We start from the raw sequence: 23,511 nt of genomic DNA, 5'->3' as shown, positions 1-23,511 counted from the left end.
GTAGTGGAGTTGCAGCTTCAGCATCAGTCCTTCCAATGAACACCCAGGGCTGATCTGAAGAAGTGTTAGTACCTGCCTTACCCAGAGGCTTCAGAAATGTCTACATGGAATCAACAGCAGCAGCTGTTACTGGTCACAAGTCACCTCTTTGGGACCACAGGGCCAATCTGTTTTATTGAGGATGTCCAAAGCAGTGGACATAATGGTGAATGCTTTTGTCACCAGCCACAGTCACTTGATGCAAAGAGCTAACTTGGAAAAGACCTTGGAAAAAGCCCTGACGAAAAGATGTTGGGGAAAGAGCTCTCTTGAAAAAGACCCTCATGCTGGGAAAGATTGAAGGCAAAAGGAGAAGGGAGTCACAGAGATGAGCCGGTTAGATAGCATCACTGACTCAATGGATATGAATTTGACCAAACTCTGGGAGATAGTGAAGGACACAGAAGCCTGGAGTGCTACAGCCCATTGAGTCACAGAGTCGGAAACAATTTAGCAACTGAACAACTACACAGTCACCTGGGCAGGCATTCCCAGTCCTGAAGAGGAAACAAAGGGATTTCAGGTGCCTGCATGGTTCAGGAAGATCTCTTGTGACCTGGAGATGACCTTCCTTCACATCATGCAAGTTGGGACACATTTGCTGGGCAAAATGATCAAGAAGCTCTCTTTGCCAAAGTGATGAAAAGGCTGTGTGTGTGTGTGTGTCTGTGTGTGTGTGTGTGTGTGTGTGTGTTTGTATCCCAACTAAGCACGTTAATATATATTAAAATCAATTTATTTTCACAACAGATAAAAATAAATCCAAAGAAAGAAGACAAAAACAAACACAACATAACTTCTATTTGGCTTTCTTCTTCTAAACTTTTTATTTTATATTGGAGTATAGTTGATTAACAACGCTGTGGTAGTTTCAGGAACTCTGCTCAATATAATCTAACAACCTAAATGGGAAAATGTATAACTATATGGTTTTCTTATTCAAACAAAATGCCTCTTTATCTGTTCCTACTAAAAACAAAGGGAGAAATTCTTGCTGTCAAACCAACAACTATTAAAAGAAAAGGGTTAAGGAGGAATTTTAACAAGCTTTCCTAGAGTGCCTTGTAGCACCAATTTTACTGGTATACAGGATTTCTTTCCATATTTAACAATTTTTATTTCTGAACTAACTATGTCTTTTGGTTATGGTTGTTATGTGTTTCTAAGATATAAACCGTTCATTAAATTTTTATTAAGAAATGTGTCCTCTACAGTTAAAAGGATAACCCAATCAGCTTTGTTGATAGCCATGTCAGAAAAGTCCACAAAAGTCTAGCTAATAGATGGCTGAAATATAAGTACATTTTAGCACAGTTACTATCAATCCTGACCTACTAAAAAGTTCAGCTTCAAGTGAATAGGTGAAAGTAACAATACGCCACTGAATTCATATCCCAATTTAACAAGATTACATTACAAAATGTCTATCACTATTCTCTTTTGTGTGCATGTGAGTGTGTGTGTGTGTGAGGGAGAGACTGAGCCTGTTTTCACTGTTTTTATTCATCAACTTTTGCCAGGCATCATTTACATCTCCACAGATGTAGGTAGCCATCAAAATCATCAGCAAGAAGAAAGCAAATGAGACTTCTATGTTCTAAAGAATATAAAGTATGAATCTAGGATGTAGCGAATGGTTAAACACACTAACCATACCCAACTGTGTGACCACTGGAGACAGACATCTCTTATTACATGGTGATGAAGCTACGTCTTGGCAGCAACGTCCTGGACAAGATCTTGAATCAAAAGAAATGAAGTGAAACAGCAAGGTCTTACCAAACAGGGAACTATATTCAATATCTTGTAATACAACAGTTAGAACTGGACATGGAACAACAGACTGGTTCCAAATAGGAAAAGGAGTACGTCAAGGCTGTATATTGTCACCCTGCTTATTTAACTTATATACAGAGTACATCATGAGAAACGCTGGGCTGGAAGAAACACAAGCTGAAATCAAGATTGCCGGGAGAAATATCAATAATCTCAGATATGCAGATGACACCACCCTTATGGCAGAAAGTGAAGAGGAACTCAAAAGCCTCTTGATGAAAGTGAAAGAGGAGAGTGAAAAAGTTGGCTTAAAGCTCAACATTCAGAAAACGAAGATCATGGCATCTGGTCTCATCACTTCATGGGAAATAGATGGGGAAACAGTGGAAAGTGTCAGACTTTATTTTTTGGGGCTCCAAAATCAGTACAGATGGTCACTGCGGCCACGAAATTAAAAGACGCTTACTCCTTGAAAGGAAAGTTATGACCAACCTAGATAGCATATTCAAAAGCAGAGACATTACTTTGCCAACAAAGGTCCGTCTAGTCAAGGCTATGGTTTTCCCTGTGGTCATGTATGGATGTGAGAGTTGGACTGTGAAGAAGGCTGAGTGCCGAAGAATTGATGCTTTTGAACTGTGGTGTTGGAGAAGACTCTTGAGAGTCCCTTGGACTGCAAGGAGATCCCACCAGTCCATTCTGAAGGAGATCAGCCCTGGGATTTCTTTGGAAGGAATGATGCTAAAGCTGAAACTCCAGTACTTTGGCCACCTCATGCAAAGAGTTGACTCATTGGAAAAGACTCTGATGCTGGGAGGGATTGGGGGCAGGAGGAGAAGGGGACGACAGAGGATGAGATGGCTGGATGGCATCACTGACTCGATGGACGTGAGTCTGAGTGAACTCCGGGAGTTGGTGATGGACAGGGAGGCCTGGCCTGCTGCGATTCATGGGGTCGCAAAGAGTCAGACACGACTGAGCGACTGAACTGAATTGAATAACCTATAATTAAAAATAATATATATATATATGTATAACTGAATCACTTTGCTGTCAACCTGAAACTAAACACAACATTGTGAATCAAGTATGTTGTAGTTGTTGTTTGGTCACTATGCTGTGTCTAACTCTTTTGGGACCCCATGGACTGTAGCCCGCCAGGATCCTCTGTCCATGGGATTGCCAGGCAAGAATACTGGAGCATGTTGCCATTTCCTTCTCCAGGGGATCTTCCCAACCCAAGAATCAAACCTGTGTCTCCTGCATTGGCAGGCGGATTCTTTACCACTAAGCCACCAGGGCAGCCCATGAATCAACTATATTTCAATTTTAAAAGAAAAGGAAACTAATTGGAAGGGCAGTGAAAGTATTCATCTGGGTGGATTAGATCTGCTGTAGCGCATCTGCACTGGCACGGAATCATTCACTGGTTTGATGCCATTCTCTTCCCCAAAGGAGAAAACTCTAGGTCCCCAAGTTCACAAAACCACTGACATGTCAATTACCGAGAGTGAGCCCAGCACAGTATCCATAACCACGTGCAACTAGAGGGAAGGTCAGTGTCCTTGAAACTTCTCTCTGGGTGTGCCATCGTGAGAAAATGAGCACCAGCCCACACATCTACGTGGAACAGAATTGAGGCAACTGTGACCATCTCTTCCTCTCCTTTCCAAGTTTTGGTTTGAGCTCATAAGTAGCTGTGTTTATGTGAAAACTAGGACCATAGTATAGAAGGAGACTTTTTATCTTCTGATGAATAAAATATATCAAGATAACAGAATGTGGCAGTGATGAATGTGAGAGGGATTCCGGCACAGTTTTATGGATTTACTAATTTGGGGGAACCTCTATTAAGGCCAGCCTTGGGTATTAGCTGGTTTATAATGTGTGTATTCTTCCCATGCACCCAGATTTTTCAAATGCCTTATAAAATGTCTTATGATTTGGGAAAGATCACAGTAACTTATTCCCAAGATCCAGAATACACTAAACTATACATAGCTCATTTCACATCACTGTGCTCCAACTCTCCTTTTCAGGAGTGTTCCAGAGGCCAGAAAGGGATTTCAAGTCACCCTATAACTTAGTGCTATAGCTTTTTATTCCTGGTCATCCTGGTGTTCCTATATATATGACCCCTTTCTATTATACATGAAAGGTACTGATATATGAGATCCTCACATGGGATAGGCTCCAGAAAAGGAGAATAATAGACTTAAACTAGGAGAGGTTCCGAAGATACACATCTGAGCAACGGGAAGAGATGGTTTCTGACAAACTCTTGCATAACTGTCTTTTCTTTCTCCACAGTTGCAAAATGTCAATCTTTTTTTTCTTCTTTTTTTATGTGTAGTAAAATTGCTTTACAATGTTGTGTTTGTGTCTGCTATAAAACGAAGTGAATTGACTACATGCATATGTATATCCCCTCCCTTTGGACCTCTCTCCCCAGTCCCACTCCTCTAGGTCATCACAGAGCACTGAGCTGAGCTCCCTGCACGATATAGCAGCTTCCTACTAGCTATCTGTTTTACGCACATATGCGAAATCTAGAAAAATGGTATAGATGAACCTATTTCCAGCGGGGAACAGAGATGCAGACACAGAGCACAGACATGTAGACACAGTGGGGGAGGGGTGGGGGGCCCGAATCTGGAGATTAGGATTGACCTGTAACTTGTTATTTTTAAAAGCAACTTGTTCACTTAATTACCTAATGGTTGTCAAACTTTTAATCACTCAAAGCCATCTGGATGGGTAAACACAGCCATGACTAAAGGAAGCAGAAGGCTCTGCTGCCTTGCACAGCAAGGTCAGGCAGGGGGCAGCAGAACCCCTGGGAGGGCCTGCCAAGTCCGGCTGTCCCATCTGGGTCTCTATCCCCACCCAGACCATCACCTCTCCCACCACTAAGCCTACACACCCAGGAGAGCAGATGAACACGAAAACAAACATGAAATGTGTAGGCAGTGGGGCAGGAAGAGACAAACCAGATCTGAAAATGTGACCTCCTTTCTAATGCTTGTATTTTAATTATTTGTGTTAAGCCCTACCCTGACCTCTTCTCTCTCGTGATATTTCTGGCTAAAATATACAGAAATCACCTACTACATATGTTATGTCTGTATATAGTGGTAAAGATACAAATCTACCACATTCTTAAAGGCCCTTGACACTCCTGAGAATGTTACCAAGGAAACCTGGAGTGGGCCATGCCGCCATCGGTGCCTCCCAAGGGTATTGAAAACAAGGGGTCTTTCTTTGGACCTCTGCTTAGGGGGCTTGCCCCGAAAGAATCACACAATTGAGTGACTGAGAGAAAATTAGAAGAATTTTATTCTATTTTTTCAGGAAGCTGATTCTTTAAGAGACCAAAAAAAAAGAAGGTGGTTCCTATGATGTTTGACGACACTGCTTCAATACTCTTCCACACAGACTCCTGAGAAGACCCGTCTCAGATACTCAGGGTGCTCATTCAGCCAAATTTCACCTGCATGAAATACTGAGCAGGAGGAGAGCTCTGCATGATTTATCCTGAGTCCCTGAGTCCCATGCCTCTGAGACACCCTGAAAATAATGCTCTATTTAGACAGGATTCTGGATGGTCACCTAGGGACCATTCAGTGATTTTAACTGCATTCTTTACAACTACAATTTGATTAGAAATGGAGAAGTTCCACGTGTCTGGTCAGTTTCTTAATGATTCATATAAAGACTCCTTATCATGAATTTCTCAGCAAGCCTCCCATTTTAAAATGAGATGATTCTCAAGTCAGCAGCCTGTCAATGTCAAGTCAAAGCTATAAACAGAAATGTGAAAGCATATTGCCCTGTTTTCTGGGTTTTTTTTTTTTTTTGTCTGACAACTCAGGACTTTAATTCATTATCACTTGTGAAGTTCAAGAAAGATTCCTCTTTAGCCTACAGCTGCAATATTCTCAAACACCAAACACTAATATTAGTAGGTAACACTTTGCTTGGTCTGTTTAGGGACTCAAAGACTGAAAATTTTCTTCTGGATAAATACAGCAACATCAAAATTGCTGATAAGTATAAATATCTATGTCTGTTTAACTCAATCCAGCCAACTCTGACTTTAATTCTTTAAAACATGGACTTAAAGGATCTCAGGAGGCAGCACTCAGACTTACGGCATTTTTCTCCAGGTGGAGTGATATTATTTCAAAATGCAGTGGAAACTTAACAGTGGATGCCTTGATGGAAATGTATGATACACATACAGAGTCTATTTTCATATTAAGCTATTATGTAGTGGCTCAGACAGTAAAGAATCACCTGTAATGCAGGAGACACGGATTTGACCCCTGGGTTGGGAAGATGCCCTGGAGAAGGGAATGGCAACCAGCTCCAGTATTCTTGCCTGAGAATCCCATGGACAGAGAAGCCTGGCAGGCTACAATCCATAGGGCTTCAAAGAGTCAGACACAACTGAAGCGACTTAGAATGCATGCACATAGTATACTACTTAAATGATGTCCCATTTAAAATGTTGTATAAGTGCAAGTAAAAAAAAAAATCTAAATTCAGGGGAATTTCCCAACAGTCCAGTGATGTGTAGTCCAGCCCTACACTCTTAGGGCTGGGCATCCATCCCTGGTTAGGGAACTGGGACTCCACAAGCCATACAGACAAAAAAAAAAAATTAATATAAATTCAGAATTTTATAAGTCCAGTAACTCTAATGTCTGTAAAACCATTCCATGATTTCTCTCAAAATGTTATTTTATTTCAAATAAGCTAGACACAATAATCTTGAGAGGAAAAATTCCTCATGCTTAAGCATTTTGGTTGCTTTTCAAGAATTGCTACCTGAATTGAGAGAGATTCTCATTGAAGTTTTATTACTTCAGTGAAACCAAACTGTGCTGTTGCAGTCAAGAGGTCTGCTATGTGGGCTTCAGAGACATGAACCAATTCACTGATGGTTTACAGCTTTGGGAACATGGCTCCCAGCCCTGAGTCCTGCAGGCCAGTCATGCTCACTGGAGGTGGTTTTACACAGACCAAGACCCCAAGGAGCACAGCTCTGTTTGTCCGCCAGCTGCCCTTGTGTCTAGAGGAAATTCTGTGGGACCTGAACTAGGGACTACTGGTCCCTCACTGGGCTTCCCAGGTGGTGCTAGTGGGAAAGAACCCTCCTGTCTATGGAAAGGACAAGAGACACTACCTGGGTTAGCTCCCTGGGTTGAGAAGATCCCCTGGAGGAGGGCATGGAACCCACTCCAGTATTCTTGCCTGGGAAATCCCATGGACAGAGGAGGCTGGCGGGCCACAGTCCACGGGGTTGCAAAGAGTTGGACACGACTGAAACCACTTAGCACACACACGGTCCCTCTTTCCTTCTGACCTCTCTGAGCCCTTGGCTGCCAAAGAGGAGCCAATTCCTTCCTGCTGAACCATAATTGCCACCCAGCAGGCACTGTTCTCTCCTCTTACATGTAGTATCAGCAGAAGCTATTCTTCCTGACTTTCTGGAAACAAACTGTACAAGAAAAAAAAATAATAATGATGTTAAAAATAATAACAATAATAGTCACTTTACAGTATACTCTAAGTCCTTAACCTATATGAACATTTTCAATGCACATAAGTCCTATGAGGTAGATAGAAATACCCATTGTACAGATGAGGAAATGGAGGCACAGAGAAGCAGAGCTGAGATTCCACCCCTGGAAGACTTATGCAGAAAATAAAAACAAGGGACTTTCCTGGCAGTCATGTAGCTAATACTTCACCTTATGATGCAGGGGGTGTGGGTTCGATCCCTGGGTGGAGAGCTAAGATCCCACATGCCTCGTGACCAAAGGGCCAAGATACAGAACAGAAGCAGTGTTGTGACAAATTCAATGAAGATTTCAAAAATGGTCCACATTAAAAAAAAAAAAAAACTCTTGAAAACAAAAGGAATGAGGTGAGCCAGGTTCCCAAGGCAATAGGGAATGGGGGGTATGTGGAGGCTGGACAAACCTTATTTGGATTAAAAAGACAGATATTATTTGGGTTAAAAAGCCACATATTATTTGGCCTCATGATGGTTCTGCTATCAAATAAGAAACTTTACAATCTAGTGGAATGTAAATGACAAGTTACAAAATGCCAGGCATAAGCTAAAGCAAACATTCCTAGAAAGCTGACTGAAAGAAAAATTCAAGAATTTAAAGCCAAAAATTAGGCAATCTGTTGGTAAAGACTATGTCTCACCCCATTTTCCTGCATCCCTAATTCCCATGGGAATTGCTGCTATCAAAGATGTTTTTACTGAACATTTTATCAAGTACTCATAGAGCCTCTTTCTCCAACTGCTGCTAAGAAGAATTAAAGTGTTCTCAGCTGAAGGCGAGCTTGTTGGTCTGCCGGTTTATAAATCTTTCAGACTCTGGATTGAGTAATGCCATGAAGTTGGAGGGTCTTTCTCAGGAGCAGTTAAGCACTCCCTATGCAAGTGCTGCCTACGCAGCCCCTGAAGTGCTTGCTCATCAGAAAAACAGTCCAAAAGTGGACGTCTGGTCCACGCGAGTAAATCACAAAATCCCCAAGTCAGGTTAGGAACCCTCAGTGATAATCCCTGCAGATTTAGAGCTAGGGAAACCTGGCCAGTGAGAAGGACAGGGTGTCATGCAAAGCATTTCTCCCCACCTTACGTTTAAAAAATCACGCATATGCATCACCTACCTCCAGGCAAAGCTGCTGCACAGATGTCATGCTGGTGATGTGGGGGACCCGTGAAAATGGGAAGCCCCTGTGATCTTGGGGTCAACTTCTCACTTCACTCTCAAATCCAAAGCAGCACAAGATTTGAAAGGAACACATTTTGAAGTCCCCCTGATTAGTTCTTCAAGGCATCACCCAACATCATGTCCTCTATGAAGCCATCTCAGACACTCCTGGTCCTCACACCAGCCTGGTGAGGGGCCCTGTTCTCCAGCTCCAACAAGTTTTGGTTTCTCTGCACTGGAGCCCTTACCACACTGTGGGGTCCATCATCCTTTGGCTCTTGGATCTCCCCATTAAATACTGTCCTGTCCTCATCATTGCTGAGCCAGCCCCTATACACCACTGGAGGCATAGTAACGCTTTCCTAATTCTTTATCGAATGGACTGCTGAATCATCTAAAAATGTTAATGAGCCATTTGTCCTCCACCCATCACTAAGAGTTCAAGCAGAACATCCTAATCACCAAGCTCAAGTTTAAAATGTGTGAAACTTTGTACAAGAATATACTGATGCTCACCATTTGAGTCCAAGAAGTCATATGCAATGGCTTTAAGGAAGAAAACCTGTGATTAAGTAATGTGTCCAACACTTCATCATTTTATCGCTTGTGCAACCTAAGATTCAATATGGTCTTCTCAGTGGTACAAAGAATCCACCTGCCAATGCAGGAGACGCAGGCAACCAGGGTTCGATCCCTGGATTGGGAAGATCCCCTGGAGCAGGGCATGGCAACCCATTATAGTATTCTTGTCTGGAGAATCCCATGGATGGAGGAGCCTGGCAGGCTACAGTCACAGGGTCTCAAAGATGCTACCGGCAGACAGGACTGAAGTAACTTAGCATGCAGGCATAGTAGCTTAACAGTTAATGGGAAAAGTCTGCAAAGGACTTAAACTTTTTTTTCCCTTTGATTAATTGTTTTATTATTTTATTTTATTTTAGAGTCCAGACTTTATAAATTCAGCATCAGCAAGTCAGGGGTGAAGTTTTATAAATAAATTTTGGAATTTTTATACATGTATCTATTCTTAAAGGGCTTTATCTTAATTTCAAAACATCCTTTGAAAATTATGTCTGTACTCTTTATTCTTTTAACAAGCCTTCAGTTCAGTTCAGTTCAGTTCAGTTGCTCAGTTGTGTCCAACTCTTTGCGACCCCATGAATCGCAGCACAGCAGGCCTCCCTGTCCATCACCAACTTCTGGAGTTCACTCAAACTCATGTCCATCGAGTCTGTGATGACATCCAGCCATCTCATCCTCTGTCATCCCCTCTTCCTCCTGCCCCCAATCCATCCCAGCATCAGTCTTTTCCAACGAGTCAACTCTTCGCTTTACCTTCATAAAAACCACAAGGAACGTTGTCAGAATCCTTGTATCGAAAAGGCCACTCCCTGGTCAGGGAACTAAGATTCCCCACAAGCTGTGTGTTTGGTGTGGCCAAAAAAAAAAAAAAAAATCGTCCTTCTCAAAAGGCCACAATATCTAATCTAGAAAAGCCTAAATTAATAACATTTTATTATACGAAGAAAGGCAGTGGGCTGAAATACAGTTTTAATGGCCAAAAACTAAATAAGGGAAAAAAAAGAGAAACTAAGAAGCCAACAGATGGGACCCAAAGACATTTTCCTCCCACTACTTCTACAGCCACCTTTGGATTCTACAAAATTTCAACCTAGACTTGGGGAGTTTGTCAAAGTATAAATTTTTAACCTTTAAATTCACACATTTGAATGAAACCTACTAGGTTAGAAGTCCTTGTTTAGTAGTCTTTGATTAAGTACTTTCCATGGTAAACTTCCAAGGATGAATGTAATTGGAGTATAGTGAGGTTTGGGAGGGTTTTTTTTCTTTCATATAATTGTTTCATTTTAGGGGAAAACCAAAGTGTGCATTAGCTCTGACTTCCACTCAACACATCCAACGCAAAAATCCAAGAAGGAAACACCAGCAGTCACTGTGCTTGTTCATTACTTGTGTGCATCTAGTTTTAAGGTCCTTTGGAGGTCTGAGGCATGATTAAACTTCATGTAAGTTGACTAAATTAATAAACCAGCTGTTGTCTTTAAAGCATGTCAGAGGTTTCAGTGGAGTGGAAGAGTTACTTTCTGCTACAGCTAATAAATTTTCAAGTTAACGTATCATCAGGTTTCAGTTAAAATTAAATCTCATATTCACAATGGCTGGACTAAACACACAACGTGTATCACCTTTTGAACCATTGCCTGTAGAAGTAGAACCCAGCTGCTTCTATATGTCTAGTTCTCCTCTGCAGCATTAATAGGTTCACGGGAAGCATAAGAAACGTGTGCTCCACTCACCTCTATGACACGTGTGTCTTCAGCAGAGGGTGCCGACGGCCAAGGCAGCACGGAGACCGTGGAAATGACCGCTTTATCCTCAGAGCAGAGATTTCCAGGCATCCCAAGGTGTGCAGTCTCTCCCTGCCTGATTGCTTAAATCTAAGCCCCAGCCTAAAAACATGACCTCACTTGGATGCAGGCAATCTGCTCAGAAGTGCTGCTCCCTTCTTCAAATATTAACAGCCACCACCTCCATCGCAAAACAGCTTTTGGCACAACCCAGCTGGAAAACAGCTGAGAAATATTTAAATCCAGTGCTTAAGTGGCTTAGAGGATTACTGGTGGGATAAAGAGTTTTTTCAGCTCAAGGTGTCTGATTCAGTGACAAACTTGGTTGATAGTGCGTGGAAATCCAGGTCGCCCATGAGTGTGAAAGTCATTATTACTTCCTTACAGCTCTTCTCGGACCTGATCATGCCCTGTGGTTCTGGCTCCTTCCTCAGTCCCTTTACAAGAAGTCTCACAACTACAAGATGATAAAAATGCCTCTGAGGAACATTTGACTGTTGGTCACAAATTCCAAGTGGATTTTGTTCTGCTTTCTGGTAAGTCTCTATAGTCTTCGTAAGTTTCTAACCTCTCTGGCTCAGCCAGGCTTAAATGCTAGAAATCCCAAATTCCTATGGAATGGTTTCTCCATTTATTCTGTGGCCTGGACACGTAAAGGCCACTAACGGCCATGCACAGTTAAAGATGTGTACATAGTGGTTAAGAACTTGGAGTCTGATGTCAGACCCCTTGGGTTGAAAGCCTGACTCTGCTACTTCCTAACTGTGAGCGTTTGGACAAGTGCTTAATCCTCTTGTAGAAGGGGCCACAGAGCACGCACTTCTGAAGGGATGCTTCCAATGCATGGTATATGGAGGAAAGCTTTTAGGCATAGAAATAGTAGGCACTCTTTCACTCCCTTCGTTATGCCATGGATGAGCAGGAGAGATAAGAAGGTGTAAAGCAGTGTGAGGCAGCCCATATTGGCTCCTATACTTTCTCCCCTCCCCCATTCTCACTATGCTTCTAAAATTGCCCCCTTCCTTTCCCTTCCTTCAAATCTCCAAGGTAAAATTCCCAGATTCCCCCCTTCTTTTGGCCTCACCATGGCATGCAGGATCTTAGTTTCCTAACCACGGATTCCCAACCTGTGCCCCCTGGGTTGGAAATGTGAAGTCCTAACCACTGGCCCACCAAGGAAGTCTCTCCCAGATTTCTTAAAATCTGACTTGTTGTTCATAATTTAGTATTAATATAGGCTTAACCTCACTAGGATATACTTCCTTAATAAATGAGGAGTTTATTAACCAAGTGACTCATTTAACTAGCAAGCTCAAAAAGAGGTTATATTAGCCAGAGTCTTAACAATTCAGATGTGTTCAAATGAAGATAAGTGAGAGTTCATTTACAATGAAGTGATCACAAAGTCAGCAACAGATGTTTGGAAACCACAAGGGATAATGCAGGAAGCCAGAGCTGACAGCAGCAGAGCAGCCACCACCCCGAGACCCAAAGGGACAAAGAGCGGAAGAGGGACCCAGAACCTGGAAGGAGAGTCACGAAGCATCGGCTTTCAAGAAAGAAGAGAAATTATGTTATGTCAGGGGAGTAGCCAGTCCAAGACAGCTTAATCAAGACAGGACCAGGGAATAACAACCTCGACCTCACCACCTTCCTGCTCTCCAATCCCCATCAGCTAAGCCCAAAGGAAGCCAGAAGTTTCCAGAGTCTACCAGTGCAACCCATGCAGGTGGGCCTCAGGGCAGAAAGCAGGCTGGAGAAAGATGGAGAGGAGACGCAAAGAGCAGATGGGAGCATCCAGCAGAGGGGCTGTGAGACCTTCGGGGCAGGACCATTCACTGCATCCTCTGCCACCCATCTCATCTCTGCATCCAGCAGAGGGGCTGTAAGGCATCCAGGGCAGAGCCATTCATTCACTACATCCTCTCCCATCCCTCTCATCTCTGTTCTTCTCGTCTCCCCCATAGATTCAGGAGCAGCAACTTGGCATAGAAAGTCTAAAATTTTGTGTTCACGAAAGAGTAAAACTTCCCAAACTTCCCAAAAGAGTCCTCTTCCCACCACTACACGGCTTCCTCAAAGCTTAAAAAAAGAATCCAGTTCTGACTATGAGGCAGAGAAAGTGACTGTGGGGAAGGCTATGCTCCTTTGGCACACACAAGAAGCTCGGAGTCTGCCTCTGTACTGGAAAGGTATTTCTCGAGCAGTCATATATCTCCAGGCTTTGGGCAGAAGCAAGAAAATAAGCAGAACATAAATTTAACATTGAAAATGAACCTGAGAGTCCGATTCAAATCTCAGGAAAAGGGTGCTTTGTAGGGAATCGGAGACCGTGACTCACACTTAAGGCAGGATATGGAAGTGGAGAAAGAGACCCAACTTGAACACACACACCATGTAAATCCTACTTTACTGTCAACTCACATCTGAAGGTCAATTCTAAATGCATTTTGCAAACACCACAATGCGATGGAACTGCACTGAAAGTGAAAAGGAGTCAGCAGTACGCTTTTGGCAGGGGTCAACATTATTTGTGTGGCGATGGATCAGCCATTGTCCAAGAACCACAAAAGCACTAAGGCAGATGGAAGCAGCTGCCCTCACAATGGGTGAAGATAATCATCTGAGCCACAGTTAATACATGGGGCCCTTCACTGAACATACAAAGAGGTGAGACTGGAACCTGGGAAAATGTACTCAATTTGTTCTATGACTTCAAGACTGGCCGTCTACATGCCACAATGAAAATTCATCTGCAATCCTGGAGAACTGGTTTTTTGTGGTTTTTTTTAGGATATACTTTTGGATTTCAACTTGTCTAGCTCTGGGTGGAAAATACAAAATTACATTAATATAACATGACTTTACAAGAAATAGAACCAGACCCATTAGGAATTTGTGACCGATATTCAGATTCTCCTCTGAGACATTTTTAACATCCTTCTGTTGCAGCATATAATGCTACAAAGGGACATATATAAAGAGCCACAGAAACAAGTCCCAGCATCTTTCATACGGCTGGAGAGACTCAAACTCCACTGTTACTTTTAAGAAATATGATCTTGGCTGAACTAGTCTTTTTTTCTCTGTAATACAGAGTGGGACACCAACTAGGAAAGAAACTCGCATCATACGCTGCTGTTGAGAGATTACAGCATCCTCCTTGTCCTAACGCAGAATTACTTTTCAGTTGACTCCTCTCTCCTTTCCCTTGTTGGAGGGTTGAATGGGTAAGCCTTGTTGACTGGCACCACATCAGTTGCAACGGAGCCAGTCAGTATTAAGCATCACCCTCAGAAGACAGAGTATAGTGAAATCTGCGGTGTTCCATCTGAAATCTCTTTGGTATCTTGCTCTGGTCTCTAGTTTGGGTAGCAAAGCTTAGGAAAGGAAAATGACCAGATTCCAAGAGAACAGAGTATTTCGAGATACTTTGGGGAATTGTCCATTTTATTTTTTCAAGTATTTCACGTGAACCTTTTCCAGGAACAACGGTATCCTGATATGATAGCAAGCAACCCATGATCTTCATTGAGATCTTTTTAGATGACAGCACTTGAATGATGATTCATTAAGAACATCACTGCTTTTGAGTTAGCCAGGGGCTTGTACCACTCATTGTGAAAGTATACAAGCTGACAGTAACTGAATGACAGTCAGAAAGCACTGCTGATGATTTTGTGTGTGAGGACTTGGACTGTGCAATCTGAGAATGGACCAGTTGTGACTACTGTCATCCACACTTTCTCAAAAAGGCTGCTATCCTTACCTAACTGAACTGTCTTCATGTTCAATTCTCTGCACATCCAAACAAGGATGTGCAAGACAAGATGGCAAAAATTACCTGGAGAATTCATTAGCCCAAGATCCCTCTCAAAGAACATGATGAGAAAATGAAATTTGGACAATTGAGGATTATATTAACAGTAGGACATAAAATCATTTGAACTCTTTTATGATTGCTTTTATGCAAGAGGTTTATAATACATTAGTCAAAACTATTCTCTTCCCCCTCCTTCTTCTCTTCCCATCCACCCATGTACTAACTTTCTGGAAAAGGGAAGAAGACCTTCAAAATTTAATTTTCTAAAATAAACACTCAAATATTCATGGGACATACCTAAGCTTTAGCTTGGTCATAAATGGTTAAGTATAGTAATTAGAAATTGGGTAATGGGAGTTTTTTTTAATTTCTACTGAAATATAGTTGATTCGTGATGTTGTATTATTTTCAGGTGTACAGCAAAGTGATTTACTTAAACATATATATGAGCATATGATATGGATTCTGTCATGGGGGCATTCTAAGATCACTGGATGAATGCACAAAACCTCAGGGCTTTTCTCTCCATTTTTAAACAGGACTTCCCTATAGGAGCTATGAATTTCATGACCTCACCAAACATCCTGATATAGAAGAAGCAATGAGAGACAAATGGCTGAATGAAGGAAGTAACGGGAAATGACTGAGTTCACTAATGCACAAAAGCAGGTAATTAATTCTCACCTTTCTTATCCCTTATTAACCATGACCTGTGCACTCACTGAGTTTCTCAGTACCACAGGGATAGGCTTTAGCCAAACTGGAAACATCCACCCTAATAAAGGTGCACTATAGGCTCGCTGACAGCAGGTCTGTTTTTAATACTGAAAATAGAAGAACTGTCGAGGTGTCCACATGGACGGATTTCCTGTTCCTGATTCCACCGTGTGGTTTGGGTTCTACACTAAGCCTAGATTAGCAGATTTAATCATTTTTGTTTTTAGAAGAAGGGAAGAAAATCCCACTCTCTTCCTACCTAGATTTAAGATCAGAGTATATTCAAGGCATATATAAACCAGCCCTGGATTCTGCACACTTTAGTCAACAGTCAAATACCTTAACCTAACAATCCACACTTCTGTCCAGAAAAGTTCTATCGTTGGGGTTTTCGTACCTTTATGAAAAAGTATTGATTTTATCTAATGTTTAGATTAAAGAAATGAGGGGAAATGCAAACTCTTTCTCTCTCTTTTGCATTTTTAATCTACAAAAAAACTTCCTACTGTAGTATCAACAATAACTGGATGTGTTCCACTGTCTTTTACTTACTTTAATGGTGTTCAATTTAAGAAAAGCTCTGAAATGATTTGATTGAAATAGGGAAAATGCTGGAGGGTCTAGAAGACCTTGTTACTTTTGTTTCAGAAATGTTCAACTATAACCGGCTGAAACTTTGAAGGTTTTAAAGTACAATTAGTCCTTGACTTTCAAATACTATGAGAGTTATTCACTTCCTAACTCCTCCTCCAGAGAAGGCAATGGCACCCCACTCCAGTACTCTTGCCTGGAGAATCCCATGGATGGAGGACCCTGGTAGGCTGCAGTCTATGGGGTTGCTAAGAGTTGGACACGACTGAGCGACTTCACTTTCACTTTTCACTTTCATGCATTGGAGAAGGAAATGGCAACCCACTCCAGCATTCTTGCCTGGAGAATCCTAGGGACAGAGGAGCCTGTTGGGCTGCTGTCTATGGGGTCGCACAGAGTTGGCCACGACTGACGTGACTTAGCAGCAGCAGCAGCAGCTCCTCCTCCCTACCCTACCTTTTGGGAGAACTTGGAACTTTTAGAGAAACTGTGGGATCATACAACAAAGAAACTGGGAAACTCAGGAAAAGTTCTGTGCTGTGTATCTCCAATGAATGTTTCCTTTGAGGATCCAGGACATCAGAGCTGCAAACTGGTCCTTTGAGGAGGGTCTGCTGGCATGGCCAGAAGTAGCCCGCTATAAACAGGAAATGTAACTGAAGTCTAGCATTTTATTCAAGTGAGTCTGCATTCAATCACTAATACTTCTGTATTTGTTTTAATATTTACATACTTTAAATTAATCACCATGAAGAAAATTGACACTCCAAGAATAGATACCGCATCCCCTGCCAAGGCTGATGTATGGGTGCCCAGTTTTAGAAGCAAGACTTGAATGTCTGCTCTGAAAGACAGACTAGCATCCCTTAAGGAATGTTTGTCTCATCTAAAATACACTTACTTCCTCCCCAATTCTGCTTAAATGTATCTTTTCACTTTCTTAAACTGTCTAGAATTCTGCTAGTTAAACATCTGTTTGAACCTCCTTTAAAAACACTATGCCACTAGAAAAGATAATCAGTTACAAATCAGTGATATGCTATTATAAAGAAATTCAATCAAATTGTTTCTCTGTCAGTTTGCATGTGGCATCAGCTGCCAGAATGTCAGAAAGTCTATCTCGTTTCTGAAGTATGTCAGTGAAATCTTCACAATCTTCTTCAACAACTGTTGCAACTACCAAGGTATAGATTTTAAGCTACTGAGAGTCTGCCGTGGCGCAGGCAATGTGCTCAAGTGTCATCCACATACATAAAGTACTATATAGATGCATACGTTTATTTAATCCTGTAACTCTCTGAAATTCTGAGCGTACAAGCATTTCAAGTAAGAGATTGAGTAAAAAAGTCAATTAGTAAACTGAGTTAGAATTTTAGTCTCAACCAGTCTGATTCAGAATTTATGTTCTTAGCCATTAGTCTCCGCTGCCCAGAATCAGAGAGACAGAGCAGATTACTGTCTCACTGGATGTCTCTGCCTCTTCCTACGTGCTCATGACCATCGTCCTCTGCAACTTCACAGCCAATCCTAAGTTTCTTATGCTGCCAACTTATGCTGCCAGTGCACAGCGGCCTGGGAACGGGGTAGGGAAGGAAGTTGACTAGACTGTGCACAGGATAACATATCAGGATCAAAACAGCTCAAAAGCACTACTGGGTACACCACTGTCCTTTCCTTCTCCATACATACAGACATAGCTCCAAAAACGAAGCTTTTGCAAATGCACTTTACATTCCTAGTGGCACCAAACCAAAGTCAAAAATAGTATTTGCCATAGCAACCAGTTACAATTAATTTTGAGCATGTTTATATTTACCTTAAGCCCTCTTTCTTCATTACAGGTCCCAATTAAAGATCTCTCAACTCAGTGAAGATGAAGCAACGTACAGCAACAACCTGTATTACCTTAATATAGGTCCTTAACATTCAAGGAATTTGGACTATATAGGAAAAACTTAAAGAGCAGACCCACTGAGGGTGCGCTCAGCACATTAAAGGAACATGGTGGTGACTGGGGTTGGTAAGCAAGGCACCCCTCTTGTGCATGCACAGTGACTCACTAAGAATCACCAAAGGGCTTGAGGCCACCCACTCACCCTGAGTGAGCACTGAACCTCTCAGGGAAACACATCATAGAAGGGCCCGGCTGTCAGCTTCCGTTAACCTCAATAATCGTATTTCTAAAGAAGTCCTTCATTCTAGGACTTCTCTTGTATGAGTCTCAGTATGTAAGGAAAACCAGGTACAACTTTTTTTCTGGGAGAATTTTACATCACACTGACCAACTGTGGTGCATGGTCATTTAGAAGGAAGAATTACAGAAAGTTGGCTCATCTGAGCTCATGATTCTGCTTTCACATATTCAGAAAATATATCTTTCCTTGGCATTTCAGATTCCAACCTGAAAATTTCAATGCTGCTATTTTGAACCGCACAGCAAATACCATGGAACCTGGTCTGTCAGATATCACCACTGTCCTGGGGAACAACTGGCCTTCTTCTGTGATGACTTCATACAACTTGTCATTGAAGAAATGAGTCAAGTATCAAAATGAACACAAAGCTTGATGGTAAAATAGCCTCTTAGGAATGCATTGTGACGTTCAGAAGCATAAAAACTTGGAAGTTTTAAAATGAGAGCCCTATCTAGCTCATCAAAAACTATTCAGAGATTTCTTTCCTTTTTTATATAAATTCAAATGGAAATAAAGCTCTGTATGCATATATAATGTATGTACATGTTGTGCTGGGCTTAGTCACTCAGTCATGTCTGACTCTTTGCAACCCCATGGACTGTAGCCTGCCAGGCTCCTCTGTCCATAGGGATTCTCCAGGCAAGAATACTGGAGTGGGTTGCCATGCCCTCCTCCATGGGATCTTCCCAACCCAGGAATTGAATCAGGGTTTCCAGCATTGCAAGCAGATTCTTCACCAGCTGACCTACCATATATACTGTATATGTATCTCATTAAGGGCTATTTGATGATGTTAGTTTCAATTAGTCCATATTCATATTTAGCTGTATAAATGTGAAACTGGAGTTGGGACTTTTCCAGCCTGAGAGACTTCCACATGATTTATTCCATTCATAATGGAAGGTTTACAATGGGCATTGCCTTTGGTGAATAAAAAGACGTTCAAGAACTTGCAATGATACAGTTTCAGATAGTGGACCTCAACTCCACTATCAAAGTGACTTTTTTAAAGAAGCTACTCCTTCTTTTGAGTTGTAATTGCCCCATCTGTAAAATGAGAATAAATGTAATGTGTAGAGTTGATTGTTATTCGTGGTAATTACATTCCACAAAATCCCCCATGAACTTTGAATTGGAAAATACTAAATTATTGTTCCTAGGGAAAATACTGGGTTAGGTTCCAGAAAATCTCTGGTCACAACATTTTTGTCACCCCATCAGTACATGCCTTGTTTTATGTATGCTTGTGCTTAAAGACACCTTACTTAAAATACACTGCTGATTCATGAACATTGAAGTGATGGCCAACAGCGCCGTAACTCATGCTTCAACGGAGCTTATCTAACACGCGTGTTTTCTCCATAAGGCACATCACAGGCTGCTTGCATGTGGGAACACTAGACAGAACTCTAGCACTACACTTGGGAGCCATTTTAAAAAGTGAAATAACCAACAAAAAACACAGAAATGCAAAAAACATGACATTAAATAGACTGTGAAAAGGACACTTGTTGTCAGCACGAGAGCTAAATAAGAAGGCAAAGAGTTGCTTTGATCAGTCTCAGCTAGGAATGAGCATAACCAGCAGCTTGAATTTTCCCTTCTCTGAGCACACACATGCCCATGAATGTCCATGAAAGCATAACTGTTGGTTCTAGGGTTACAAGTAACTTTTAGCAAATAGGCAAATTAGCAAATACAGAATCTACAAATACAAAGATCAACTATGTATCAAACAGTTGTTATTAAAGATTACATCAGGAATTAAAGTATAAGAAAAATGGTTTCTGGTTTCTAAACAGTGTGTGCTTGTGCTTAATCAGTTCTCTCCGACTCTTTGAGACCCCACAGACTGCAGCCCACCAGGCACCTCTGTCCATGGGGATTCTCCAGGCAAGAATACTGGAGTGGGTTGCCATGCCCTCCTCCAGGGGATCTTCCCAACACAGGAATCAAACCCAGGTCTCCTGCATTGCAGGAGGATTCTTTTCACCAACTGAGATACCAGGGAAGCCCTTCTAAACAATAAAACGCTAAAAATTATAGTCTAAACTCCTTGACTATGCTGAAGTGAAGTGAAAGTCCTCAGTCGTGTCCAACTTTTTGCAATCCCACAGACTATACAATCCATGGAATTCTCCAGGCCAGAATACTGGAGTGGATAGCCAATCCCTTCTCCAGGGGATCTTCCCAATTCAGGGATCGAACCCAGATCTCCCACATTGCAGGTGGATTCTTTACCCTCTGAGCCACCAGGGAAGATAGTCATCTTCAAATCCTTTTTTAATTTAATTTTTATTTTATAAATATATATTTTTTAGATTCTTTTCCCATATAGCTTGTCACAGAATATTGCTGAGTTTCCTGTGCTATGCCCTAGGTCTTATTGATTACTTATTTTATATATAGTAGTGTAGAAACCTATATGCAGGTCAGGAAGCAAGTTAGAACTGGACATGGAACAACAGACTGGTCCCAAATAGGAAAAGGAGTACGTCAAGGCTGTATATTGTCACCCTGCTTATTTAACTTATATGCAGAATACATCATGAGAAACTCTGGGCTGGAAGAAGCACAAAGTGGAATCAAGATTGCTGGGAGAAATATCAATAACCTCAGATATGCAGATGACACCACCCTTATGGCAGAAAGTGAAGAACTAAAGAGCCTCTTGATGAAAGTTAAACAGGAGAATGTTGGCTTAAAGCTCAACATTCAGAAAACAAAGATCATGGCATCTGGTCCCATCACTTCATGGGAAATAGATGGGGAAATAGTGTCAGACTTTATTTTGGGGGGCTCCAAAATCACTGCATATGGTGATTGCAGCCATGAAATTAAAAGACACTGATTGCAGCCATGAAATTAAAAGACACTTACTCCTTGGAAGGAAAGTTATGACCAACCCAGATAGTATATTGAAAAGCAGGGACATTACTTTGCCAACAAAGGTTCCTCTAGTCAAGGCTATAGTTTTTCCAGTGGTCATGTATGGATGTGAGAGTTGGACTGTGAAGAAGACTGAGCGCTGAAGAATTGATGCTTTTGAACTGTGGTGTTGGAGAAGACTCTTGAGAGTCCCTTGGACTGCAAGGAGATCCAACCAGTTCATTCTGAAGGAGATCAGCCCTGGGATTTCTTTGGAAGGAATGATGCTAAAGCTGAAACTCCAGTACTTTGGCCACCTCATGTGAAGAGTTGACTCATTGGAAAAGACTCTGATGCTGGGAGGGATTGGGGGAAGGAGGAGAAGGGGGCAACAGAGGATGAGATGGCTGGATGGCATCACTGACTCGATGGACATGAGTCTGAGTGAACTCCAGGAGTTGGTGATAGACAGGGAGGCCTGGCGTGCTTTGATCCATGGGGTCACAAAGAGTCAGACATGACTGAGCAACTGAACTGAACTGAACTGACTGAATGTATATGTGTTAATCCCAAACTCCTAATTTACCCCTTTTGGTAACCATAGTTTGTCTTCAAAGTCTTCGAGTCCACTTCTGTTTTGTAAATAAGTTCATTTGTATCATTCCACATGTAGACAATGGAATATTACTCAGTCATAAAAAAGCATGAAACAATACCATTTGCAGCAACATGGATGGACCTAGAGATTGTCATACTAAGTGAAGTAAGCCAAAGAAAGATAGTATCTTATATCACTTATATATGGAATCTTCAAATTCTTCTACACTAGCAGTGACTACAATAATCAGAGATGCTCAATAAACAACTGTTGAGTGAATGAACAATGAATGTGACTTTTGTGCCTCAAGCATCTGATGATCTCCATAGGGAAGTATGGATAAAACACATGGGAAGTTATGCAGTTAGGGGACGGTACATGTGTGCATGCTAAGCCACTTCAGTCGTGTCCAACTCTTTGCAACCCTATGGACCACAGCCTGTCAGGCTCCTCTGTCCATGGGATTCTCCAGGCAAGAATACTGGAGTGGTATTAAATCTGCATCTTAACTGTGCCTACTGTTCCTCAGTCCAGATATGTATTTTATCTTCTCCAGATAACACAGTTGTACTCTACTGCTGACCTGAGGGAGGAGACGGGAGGTAACCTGCATCTCTTACATCTCCTGCCTTGGCAGATGGGTTCTTTACCACTAGCGCCACAGTACAAGGCACCAGTTCAAGAGATTCTGAACCCACTTTCCCAAGGAGGTATTTACCTCTGAACTGCTGGGTTCTTTCCATCCTTGGATCATATTTGGACAGTCTGGGGTACTCAAGAGGCAGTACCATCACCTAGTTTGCCAACGTGGCAGACACCTGGGTGAACTAGTAATGAAAGCCATGTCTCCACGCCTGACAAGAAACAGAGACAAACATATTCATGACAAGGACCCCAAGTCCTTCAGCACCTCACTTACTTCACAGGTTTCCCAGCACATTCACCTCCCATTGTCTCAATAATATTCCATATCCTGTCACCAGCTGTAAACTAGCCAAAAAAAAACAAGGTACATGGTGTATTTTCTATAGACTATTGGGTTAAAATAACTTTCCCTTCCTGATTCCCTCTTTGCTTTGCAAACCACTTACTGATTTTCCATCTTTTCTTTTAAAATCATAACTGGAGCTTCTCTTCAGCCTGATTGTTAAAATCAGGCAGGCAGCGATTTGGCAGACAAAGAAAGGGTTTCGGTTCTAACATCCAAGGCACATGTGTAACAGGGAACGTCTCAACTTGGAAAAGGGAGATTAAAATTTGGCCAACAGCTGATTTGATCCCTAGAGAATTTTCTTTTTCTTTTATCCCAAACTGGTTTTCAACTATACAGCTTACTCTCTTTTTGCCCTCGTCTCGCCCTTCAACTGAAATTCTTCAGGTTTCATTCCTTTGACTCTTTCCTCCTTTAAAATTCCTCCTTCAAATTTTGAAAACTGAAAATGGATACCACTCTTAATGCTCAGTGTCTAAGATGGGTTCTTTGTTTCATTTGTTTTAATGTGTAAAAAAAAAAAAAAAAGATTGCATAGCATAATCTATTTTGGATTTTGCATATTTATAGGATTCAGGTTACCTATAAGTTTTCCTTTTCCTCCCCTCTCTCATGCCTTTTCTAATCAGTATACTTGAAAGTAAAAGAAACAATCACCAATTACCTTATTAAGTATCATAATTTGACCCTTTATTTTTTATCTTCTTTTAATATTTATTTATTTGGCTATGGCATTACAACTCTTAGTAGTGGCATGCAAACTCTTGGTTGTGACATATGGGATCTAGTTTCCTGACCAGGGATGGA

The sequence above is a fragment of the Bos javanicus genome, chromosome 9 (genome assembly GCF_032452875.1).
Source record: "Bos javanicus breed banteng chromosome 9, ARS-OSU_banteng_1.0, whole genome shotgun sequence".
Taxonomy (NCBI): domain Eukaryota; kingdom Metazoa; phylum Chordata; class Mammalia; order Artiodactyla; family Bovidae; genus Bos; species Bos javanicus.
This window is presented reverse-complemented; position numbering follows the sequence as displayed.